The sequence below is a fragment of the Phyllostomus discolor genome, chromosome 3 (assembly GCF_004126475.2).
Source record: "Phyllostomus discolor isolate MPI-MPIP mPhyDis1 chromosome 3, mPhyDis1.pri.v3, whole genome shotgun sequence".
Taxonomy (NCBI): Eukaryota; Metazoa; Chordata; class Mammalia; order Chiroptera; family Phyllostomidae; genus Phyllostomus; species Phyllostomus discolor.
This window is the reverse complement of record NC_040905.2, coordinates 184,741,864-184,754,004: the sequence shown is the minus strand read 5'-3', so window position 1 is coordinate 184,754,004 and position 12,141 is coordinate 184,741,864.

The following is a 12,141-nucleotide window of genomic DNA, read 5'->3' as shown; positions in this document are numbered from 1 at the left end:
CACCATGCTAAATCATAGGCAGCTGCCAGAACACGCTCTCCTCTCCCACACCTGTACCTTTGCAGAGGGCATTCCCACTGCCTGTAAAATCCTTCTCCCTGGCCATCTAACACTCCTATTCACCCTACTCTGCCTAAGCCCTGGGTCTTCAGGGAAACCTTCCAACAGAGCAGTCATTCCTTCCCCTAGGCTCACCTACACTTTGGACAAACCATTAAGGCAATTACATTGTGTTTATCTTACAGTTGTCCCCCAGCTGGATTATGGACTCCCTGATGGCAGAAACTGTCATTTTGTATCTTCCCCAGCAAAGTAGTTGTTGGTAGACAGTGAGCACTCAATAAAGGTATTAAAGGAATGAAGGCAGTGTAACTCCACATAGGCTCTAGGAAACCCAAGAACTAGAAGTGAATTCAGTGAGGAAACCATGCCATAACCCCCCAAAACTGGAATGCATTGTAGTGCTCCATAACATTAAGGTGGGTATAAAGATCTGTAAAGGTCCCAAGGATAAAGACATTTCCAAGGAGAGTAGTGTATATACACACACCCTGCCTTGACATGGTGAATTCTCATTTACATGGCTTTTAAAAATCATAAGATCCAGCTTCCTATGCAGTGATGGGGAAACTGAAGCCCGGAAGGGAAGATGTGCCACAAGTCACCGAGCAGAGGCAGAACTGTGGCTGCAATCCAGGTTTCTGAGTCTCTCCCTTTGATGTTGCCACACACAGAGTATTTCTCTTTTCACCTCATGCTGCCTCTGGTCCTCACTTCTTGAGATCATGGGTGGCAGCGTGCTCAACTATCTTGAATCCTCTCTTACAGAGAATATTCTAAAGAGCCCATTTATTTGAGGAAGGCAGCACCTGCTCTCCCCAGGGCAGTGGCAGTACTATTATCAACAGTGAGGAGCTGAATTGGGGTGAAGGCCAGGACGAAGGGGCTTGCCTCACTACAGAAAGCAGACCAGGGGGACGGGGGGTGGGGGGGGGGGGCGGATATGTGCTGTAACAGGGTTTAGGCAAGAGACACGTAGTACTCATTCCTCACCCTTCCACTATAGATAGAGGAGCTACCTCCTTTCTTTTATTCCAATTTATTAGTGGTACCTAGAACCTCAGAACTAATCATTTTGACTTCTTAACAATTGCTTCTCAATTACTATTCATTCACTGAAGGACCACTATGTGACAGGCCCTTGCTAGGCACTTGAGCTATATTGTCTCTTTTCCATCCTCAAAATGACTCTGTAAGGGAGGTGTTAACCCATTCCACCAGTACAGAAATAGCAACTGGACAAGGTCATGTGACTGGCTCTAAAGCGCACAGATTCAAACCCGATATTGTCTGAATTCAAAACCCATGCTCTTTTCTGTGCCCAAAGCAACCTATCAGAAGTAAACCTCTTGAACCCTGGCTGAGTGGCTCCGTTGGTTGGAGCATCATCCTACATGCCAAAAGGTTACAGGTTCAATCCCCAGTCAGGGCACATACCTAGGCTGCAGGTTCCATCCCTGGTCAGAATGCCTCCTTGAGAGTGGAGACTGTGATGACCTGTTTCTACCTCTACACTCAGCACCTAGCTCAAGGCCAAGCACATAGTGAACTCACAGAGAACGCTATGGAATGAGTGGGTCCAGTACGAAATGTCTGTCCAATGAAGGCCTGCGTGCTATATGGACAGTGTTGTGGGACAGTAGACGAGGGAGCACCTGGCTGCATAGGGGAGGTGGAGAAACCTCCTTTTGTCAAGGTGGAGGCCAAATAAGTAGAAAGAAAAAAACCCAAGAAGCTAGCTTTCTAACAGCAAAGAACAACAACAGGCAATTCACAGAAGAAACCCAAAAGGCCATGAACTATGATAAAGAGATGCTCAGCATCACTGATAATTAGAAAAGTCAAATGATCTCATATGTAGTGATCACAGGAATACAAACTGGAAAAGTCTTTTGGGGAAGCTTTTTGATAGTGTCTATCCAAATTGTAAATGACCTATGTTCTTAAGTGTATATGCAAAGGTAGTTTGTGATAGGTGAATGGAAGTATTATAAATACTAATCAGGAATAAAATAAATTAGGATATATCTATACTATTTTTTAAACTACACTGCTTTTAAAAGAATGATGTGAATCTGTATGTACTAATATAGAACAAACTCCAAGACATACAGTTGAGTGAAAAATTACAGAACAATAGGCTTATTATGTACTCATTTTTGTTATAATTTTAAAGGATATAGGTGTGCCTGTGTGTGTCTCTGTGTGTGTGTCTGTCTTTGTGTGTCTCTGTGTGTGTCTGTGTGTCTCTGTGTGTCTCTGTATGTCTTTGTGTGTATGTCTGTGTGTGCCTGTGTGTGTATGTGTGTGTGTGAATGCATAGAGGAAATACTGGCTGGATACCAATCAATAACCTCTGAGGAGGGGAGTGGAATTGGAGGGGGATGAAAAGGGACTTTCACTTAAAAAAAGTGAGATGTAATTCATGGAGAAGAATACCGCATTACTGATGTCATATTTCTATCAAAAGCTCATAACCTGAAGAAGCTATCAGACAAGCACAAATCGAAGGACTCTGTCTCTTCAAAAATGTCAGTGTCACAGAACACAGAGGAAGCCTGAGGAACTGTTCCCTGCCAAAGGACAGCAGTGAAAGAGACATGATACATAGTGCAATGCCTGGGACTTTCCTTCATCATAAAGGACAGTATCGGGACAATTGGCAAAGTCCAAATAAATCTAGTGCTGTATTGATGTTATTTTCCTGGTGTTTATATTGCAGGTATGTATGAGAATGTGCTTTTTTTTCTTAGGCTATATATACTGAAGTATTTGGAGTAAAAGGACATCATCTGAAACTTACCCTGAAGGGGTTCAGGGAAAACATGTGCTGGGGGAGGGAGGAGAGAAGGAGAAGAGTGAACATTTGAAGAATCTGGGCAAAGGTATACAAGAATCCTTTACAGCAATTTTGTGATTTTCTGTAAGTCTGAAATTATGTCAAAATATAAAAGTCAAAGGGAAAATTTAAAGAGTGGGTAAGAGTTTTTGTGATAGAAAAAGCAGGGGAATATTCTGGCAAAAGAACAAGAGAAGCAAAGGATACTGACAACAACCAGTAGCTCTGAGTGTCCAGAACACAGCATGGTGTGGGGAGAAAGGGAGGTGGGGGAGAGCAGAAATGATGAGCAACCCAACTCACAAATGGACACATTTCCCTGCTACCTAATATTGGAAATGAATGTTTAAAGCCTTCTTTATACCCAGCCTCAAGCCCTACAAGAAAAGACTTGAGCTCTGGCTGCCCGATGATTTCATTGGCAATTTCTCTTCATCAGTGACTATAGAATAATGACTGAAAGGGACATCTGGTACAACACCCCCATTTTGCAGAAGGGGAAAAACTAAGGCCCAAAATAGAGAAGGGATTTGCCAAGTCCCAGCAAGTTATTGTTAACGCTGACTTCCAGTTGCCCACCCATCATTTCTTCTGTGGCACCAAAGTCGTAAAGGTTGAGGCAGAAATAGAGGTTGGCAAGTGAAATGACCAAATGTTACCCTTTAAAGTTTGGATGATTTTCCATATGCTGCAAATACAGACTTAGTATCTGTACAATTTAAAAATGTAATTACAGGACTAACCTTTTTTCCAAACCCTTTACCTATCCTTTCTTCTCCTTATGGAAATGCTGGCTTGAGATGAGATATTAAGATGATTTTTAAGGGTACATAAACCTCCATCTTCTCAGATTGCTGGCTTCTAAATAAAGCAGCCATAAAGATTCAAAAAATGTAATTATAGAGACGGTTGTCACTTAGAGCCCATACATTGCAACTGATAAGTGCTGTTCAATTCGTACTCCTAGTCTGAAGCAGTAATCAAGGTGATTCTCAGGAATTCTCAATGACATTGGTACCCATCTGGATTTCTTGAAAAGTTTAACATCCTTTTTTATTATTCATGATTTTGTGGTTCTTCAAATTGCAAGGTGATGGAGAGAGCACGCAATTTTCATCCAGGCAACGAAATCATTCTTGAAAATTTAGACATTCATATAGATGGCTTTTAATTTTTCTTAGAGATAGTTTTTTTCTCCTTATAAAATTATGAAATTTAGAATATATGTACTATAAATTAAACTGGATAATATTCTCATTACAATAAAATCCCAGGGATAAGGAGTTAGTATTTCGAGTACTCTATTCTCATTTGTTATCATTCCTAGTTGAATTGTATTCCTCAAAGCTTGCATCGAAGTGACTATACCATGAATACTGATGAGCAAAACTATTGAGATTCTAATGTATTTAAGAATAATTAGATTCCATAGAGGAAATGTTGAAGCACGTCATCAGTAATGTGTTGACATAATATGCACACTCTGCAAGGTATATCTTTATGTTAAATGTCTGTGAACCCTGGATTCCACAGATTCTTAATGAGTGACGGGACACCCATGCCTAACCAGGGACAGAGTTTATTCAGGTCTCGTTCTATAAAGGCAGAAACTTTCTTCACCTGCCCATCTCAGACTCCAGACTAATGCAATTTTTGGTCCAGACGTGTCTTTGTAATGACATTTGCATGAATTATTTTCTGAGGACTGTAGACTGAAAACAAATACAAATTGAGAATAATCAAGATCACCCTACCAAGTGAGTTTTGTGTACAGTTTACAACATCAACTTAAACACAATTATACACAATAAATTATAGATGTTGTGCTTTGTGTTTCAGTCATTAATATCCATTGTTTTTCACTAAATTGGTGAACCCACTGGCAAAGTGGGGCTTCAAAGTCCTGTCTCTATTCTGACAGAGTCAATTTCTTCTTCTGCCTCTATTCTGGATCTGATATTCTTCCATAATTGATACCAGTCTGCATTTGTGTAGTGTGTTTCTTATAACAGATGTAGTAGCTGGAGAAGATTCCGTCTTCCTACCCGCCGTATCTAAACTTCACACTTCCTGTACAGTCTTCAACAACTATTTTCGCATGACCCTAGCAATCCCTGTTCTTGCTCTCCTACTAGACAGATATATTAAAGTCCTGAACTATTACACATTTTCTTGAGAACGTTCAATTTTTCTCCAGAATGGCTTTTTTTGCCCTGCTGTGCTGTTGCTCTTAGAACTTACTTTCTCTCTTCTGTGTCCATGCTTGGCTGTGCAGGAGCAGTGAGAGCTTTAATTGTCTGTGTTGGTTTCTTGGCAAGAGAGGGAGTCTACCTATCTGACTGAACATTGCCCAAAGAAAGATCCAGGTTGCTTAGAAGACACAAATTCTGGTTCTGTTTAGGTAGCATCATCAAAGCCTCCTGTTTCCTATCTTTGAAGACCATCTGGGCAAACCTTGACCGGATTAGAACAGCATAGAATCATGTGAAATGAGACCAGGAAAGCAATGGGCAGGAATTGCTAGGAGTTGTACTGGGTGGCAGAAAGGAAATGGCGTGTTATCTGTGAAAATAAGGAGATAGAGGTAGGCCACCAGTTGACCAGCAGGTAACTACAGGCTACCAGGACTACAAGGATGTCAAGTGGTACCTCACAAGAATAAACATCAAAAAGCCAGAAATGACGGACTCGGGCATTTTGGTGCAAAGTAAACACAGCATTTCAAATCAAGATAAAAAAGAAGAAATATATGATAAATCGTGCTGAAAGGACTGCAAACAGGCAGTTAGAACCCACCTCATACCACTCAAAAATAAATTACTAATAAGTCAAATTATAAATAAGTTAGAAAACATTTAAGATAGTATTTTAAGGAGAAAGATACCATAAACAAAATTAAAAGACAAATCACAGAGGGGAGAGATCATTTCCCTCACATACCCCAAAAGATATCACCCATAATATATAAAGATTTCTTACAGTCAATTAGAAAACTGAATATGACCACAGAAAGAGAGACAAGGGTTTGAGCAGAAAGTTATAGACAGAGAACTAAAAACAGCTGAATAATATGAGATGATCAACCTTCTTAATAGTCAGATAAATGGAAATTAAAACAATACAATTTTTTGTAAATCATAATGACAGATTTTTAAAGGTTGATAATAACCATCATTGTTTTAGTCATTCAGATATTTATTGAGTGTCTACTCTGTGTTGTGCATGGAGAATGATGAGTACGTATATCAGACCCAATGTCTGCATATATGTTCTTGGACTAAAAATGAGCGTCTTGTAAACAGCATACAGTTGGATTATATTTTATCCATTCTGCCAGTCTCTTCTCTTAAAATGCATTTAATCCATTTATATTTAAAGTGACAACTGATAACACAGGAATTATGTGCGCCATTTTGGTATTTGTTTTCTATGTGACTGATACCTTTTTTGTTCCTTGATTCCTCCCCTGTCTTCTTTGGTTTTTGATTTATCCTAGAGTACCATTTTGATTCTCTGTTTATTTTATTTTCTGTCTATATTCTATAGAAATAGAATGGGGGCATGACAGATAACATGCTAAATGTGCATGAATATAGTTTAAATGGACACCGACTTAGCTTCGGTAGCATACCCGAACTCTGCTTCCCTCCCGCAGAACCCCCCTGCCCCCCACTGATGTTGTTATTGTCACAAATTACATCTTTATACATTAACATAAACATAAGCTTATAATTATTGCTTTATGTGTCTGTCTTTTAAATCATAAAGAAACAAAAAGAGGATTTACGAATAAGAAATACAGTAATACCAGCTTTGTATTTACTTTTGTAGTTAGTTTTGCCAGAGATCTTTATTTCTTCACATGGTTTGAGTTACCATCTAGTATCCTTTCATGTCAGCCTAAAGGGTTTTCTTCAGCATTTCTTGAAGGGCAGTTCTGCTAGAGACAGACTCCATTAGCTTTTGTTTATCTGGAAGTATCTCAATTTCTCCTTCATTTTTGAAGCACTGTTTTGCCAGGTATACAATTCTTGGGTGATGGGGTTGTTTTTCTCTCAGCACTTGAAATATATTACCCCACTGCCTTTAGGCCTCCATGCTTTATGATGAGAAATTGGCTGAGAACCATACTGAGGATATTTTGTATGTGACAAGTTGCTCCTCTTTTGCTGATTACAAGATTTCCTCTTTGTCTTTGTCTTTCAACAGTTTCATTATAATATGTCTCAATGTAGATCTCTTTGAATTTATTTTGAAGTCCATGTGCTTCATCAGACTTGTGAAGTTTTCAGCTATTATTCTTTCAAATATTCTTTCTGCCCCTTTCTCTCTCTTTTCCTTCTGAGATTCCTGTGTGTATACATTGATATGCTTGCTAGTGTCCCACAGGTCTCCTCGGTTCTCTTCATTTTTTTAAATCCTTTTTAATTTCCACTCCTCAGACTGGATCGGTTCAATGGACTTGTCTTCAGGTTCACTGACTGTTCCTTCTGCCTAATAAAATCTGCTATTGAGCCCCTGTAGTAAAGGTCCCACCCCCAGCTTTTATATTTTTCAGTTCCAGAATTTACATTTGGTTCCTTTTGTAGTTTTTATATTTTTATCTATTGTATATGCATTTTTCTCCTGATTGCTTTTAGTTCTTTGTGATGGTTTCTGTTAGCTATTTGGGTGTATTTTGGGCAGTTAATGCAAAGTCTTTGTCTAGTATTATTGGTCAAACTGTGTCCTCCAAAAATTCACAAATTTAATTCCTAACCTCTAGTACTTCAGAATGTGACTTTATTTGGAAAGAGGGTTGTTGAAGATGTACTTAGTAAGATGAAGTTCTTAAGGACGCCTCATCCAATATGACTAGTGTCCTTAAAAAAGGGGACATTTGGACACAGAGACATGCACACAGGGAAGACACTTTTAAAGATAAAAGCAGAGATTGGAGTGATACTTCTCCCCTAATCATTGCCAACAAACCACCAGAAACTGGGTGGTAGACACAGAATAGATTCTCTCTTACAATTCTCAGAAGGAACCAATCCTCCTGACTCCTGGATCTCATACACACATATGCTACAGTGACAGAAAATATCTGGGAAGATACTTCACTTACAAAGTAGGTTGAAGGGGAGAGAAAGGATACTGGGAAGTTGGACTTTCATTTTTTCACCTAATACACGCTGGAATTGTTATACCTTGTTACAAATGTGTATTTCTGTTGTAACTTTGAAATATCATTGTAACTTTGAAAAATCAATACATATTTTTAAATTAAATTAATATTTTAAGTCTTTATATGGAGTACAAAATCACCATCATTACCATTTTTGTTCTCTGAAGTCTTACAATGCATGCGAAGATATCAGAAATCTTGGATTTGAACCCTAGATTGCATATCTTCTGTACTTCTCCAGACTTAGTCTTCTCTACCTCACTGTGATGCCCTGGGAGGGCTGATCCCCACAAACTGCCTCAATGGCTTCCTTGTTTTCTGGGCTTTGGTTTTGGTTTGAACAACAGGAGGCAGGTGCAGGGTTTGGGAGGCAGAAGGGAAGTGAGGTCAGCTTCCTACTCTGCTCACCAAGTCTCTGAGTTGGCTACTTTCCCCTTCCAAAGACCAGAGATTCTCTCAGGTGTCTGTCTTGTCCACACAGCCACTTCTTCCCTTCCTTACCCCTTTAGGAGTAGGGTTGGTGATGTCTCCTGTACTCACTAACTCTAGAGTACAGTGCCATCCTTGTTGATTTCCCTAAGCCCTGCCCATCCCTTTGCCTACCGTCCCTTTATGGAGCTTTCATCAATTACTTATTTAGAATGTACCATCTCTTTCCTGCGAGGACTCTAATTCATGCATCTACAATGTGTTAATTGTGTACATCTCTCTGGATCCAAATCAGCCTGCAACTGTCCAACAATCACTTTGTGGTTTTTCTGGCTTTTGAGTATATGTAAGTCCTTGACTGGGTGTAGAGATAGGAGGAGTTTGGTGAGATCAAGGAAGAGAGCTTGCTGCTTTTTATGCCAGATGTGCACACATGAGAGATAAGACATACCCAAACCATGGGACTCTGGATCCCAATCCTAATTATTAAATTTAAGATTTGTGACTGCAGTTTCTTTAAGTAAGAACAAAAATATTCTTTTTCCCTCTACTTCTGATTCTGTTCATCATGTATTGTCAATATCCTGGGTTAGCATCTGACCATGACATACTCAATGCTTGAATTTTGGGGCTTTCAAGGAGTTGTGCCTAGCCCAGTTCTTGGTCTGTAACTGCCTCCATCACAAAGACCTTAATGGATTCTACAGTACCTCTCTTGGTTCAGGGAAACATATGTGCTGGCAACATAGGTGCATTAGTTTCCAGCAGCGGCTGCAACAAATTACCAAAAACTGATGGCTTAAAACAACAGAAATTTATTTTCTCACAGTTCCAGAGGCTATAAGTGTGAGATCAAGATTCAGCAGGGCCAAGCTCCCTCTGACAGCCCTAGGACAGAATCCTTCAGTACCTCTTCCTGGCTTCTGAGGTTCTTAGCAATCCTTGGCATTCCACAGCCAGTAGATATATCACTTCATTCTCAGCTTATGTCTCCACATGGCTATATTCTCTCCTGAGTCTGTCTTCTCTTCTTGTAAGGCCACCAGTCACATTACATTGGAGTAGAGGCCCACCCTACTCCAGTATGGCCACATCTTTTTTAAATTTTATTTATTGATTTTAGAGAGATAGGAAGGTAGAGAAACATTGACCTGCTATTCCACCCCTACATGCATTCATTGGTTGATTCTTGTATGTGCCCTGACTGGGGATTGAACCCACAACCTTGGTGCATCAAAATGATGCTCTGGCCAACTGAGTTACCTGGCTACAGTCAGTATGACCATATCTTAACTAATTGTATCTGCAATAACCCTATGTCCAGATAAGGTCTCATTCTGAGATACTGGAGGTTAGGACTTCCACATATCTTAGCGGGGGTTGGCACAATTCAGTCCGTAACAATATATATTCATAATTTTGAAGGACTCAGATCTAGCTCACTAATTAATTGCAGCCCTAGAAGAGAAAATCTCACATACAAAAAAACTTTAGAACATCTTATTCAAGGAAAGCAATGAGTGAGCAGAAAATAACCCTGAACTAGAAGTCAGAGCACAGGTTTACAGCCCTAGCTGTGACATAAGTTTACTGTGTGAACTTCCAAGCCACTTTACCCCTGTGCACCTCAATTTCCTCATTTATAAAATGAGAATCCAGACTTAATAATTGCAAAAGTAGCTCCCTTTGAACTCCCAACGTCTAAGACTCTTTATCATATGCATCCAGTGATAATAGATATTTTGCAAATAGTAGTGTGGGCTTGTTTAAACTGTTTCCTCAGACTCTTTATGCTAAATGTCCCTCTGGGCCCGTTTCCAATTACTGTCCCATTGACCCTGAGATCATTTGGTTTATTTGTGAAAACATCTGGAGGATTCACTAGCCTTAATTCCAAGTGTCAGATATGAAGTCCCTGTTTAAAGCTCCATAATTAAAGCCAGATGTTTCTCCTAGCAAATCTTATCTAACCTTGGTTCCAGGAAGAGTATGGGGTTTCCTCCCAGGGAGACTCAGAAAGACCAATGTCATTGGGGTCAGAAGGGGAAGGAGGGCAGTGGGAAGATTTAGGGTCATGCTGTATGGTCTCCCTCATCATCCCACCCGTACACTTGGCCCCCATACGTTCCTGTCCCCACTTATCTGTAGAAGAGACTCCTCCAGGGCAGGTATTCTATTTTATTCATCTCTGAATACCACCCTGCCATATATGCATTAGTCCCCCAAACAAGACCTGGCCCAGAGCCAGCGCTGGAGACAGGAAGGAAGAAATGGAGGCAGATCAGTCATGAGACAAGATTCATCACTGCTCTGTTTCCATTCCATTGCTTACCCTGACCTTCATCAGATCTAGGAACTGACTCTCCTTTTCTTTTTTTAAAGATTTTGTTTATTTGCCCTGGCTGGCGTAGCTCAGTGGATTGAGCGCGGGCTGCGAACCAAAGTGTCGCAGGTTCGATTCCCAGTCAGGGCACATGCCTGGGTTGCAGGCCACGGCCCCCAGCAACCGCACATTGATTTTCTCTCTCTCTCTCTTTCTCCCTCCCTTCCCTCTTTAAAATAAATAAATAAATAAGACAGAGGGGAAAGGAGGGAGAAAAAGAAGGAGAGAAACAACAGTGTGAGAGAGAAACATCGATTGTTTGCCTCTCATATGCACCCCTCACCAGGACTGAGCCTGCAATGCAGGCATGTGCCCCAACTGGGAATTGAACCAGTGACCTTACATTTTGCAGTGTGATGGCCAACCAGCTGCACCACACCACTCAGGGCTGACTCACTTTCTTATTGAAAATTTGTTGGAAAATATATGCAACATAAAAATGAACCATTTTAAGTATTTTTAAGTACATAGTTCAGTGCCATTCAATACAATACATTCATATGGTTGTGACACCATTATCACCACCTATCTTCAGAATGTTTTTGTCTTCCCAGACTAAAACTCTGTACCCAATAAACAATAATTCCCCATTTTGCCCTTCTCTCAACCCCTGGCAACTACCATTCTATTTCTTTCTCTATGAATTTGATACTCTAGGTAACTAATATTAGGGGCATATAGTATTTATCTTTTTGTGACTGGCTTAGTATAATGTTCTCATTTAGCATAATGTCTTCAAGTTCATTGCTATGGTAGGACATGTCAGAATTAGGAACCATGTCTTCTTGAGAGCATCAGAACCTTTCAACTCCCTTCCCGCACTAGAATCTTCAAACTGTAGGAAGAGGCAGCTTCTTTAATTCATCAAGAGCCAGGACAGGACTGATCTGGCCTCCTGGTCTTCACCACACTGCCCTTGCAACCAGACATTTGGGACCTCAGCTTTAGAGATTCTTTGGCCCTCAAGGATTTCTTTATTTCTTTAACAGATACCTGCTTGATCTCCCTCTCTGCCCCAGTCCTATCCTGTGTGTTTATAATCTAACAGAAAGAAATAGATCTGCAAATAAATGTGAAATAAGCTTCTAAGATAGAAGTATTTTGGAGTTCATGGGGACAAGAGAGTGCTACTTGGTGTTCATATGTAACGGAGAGAATGAGAAAAGTCTCCGGAAGAGGAGTTAGTTGGTGTTCTGTGAGGTAAAACTAGAATGGTGGAGAACCGTGCTGGGCATTCTAGGTAGGAAATTTGGTTTTATCCCA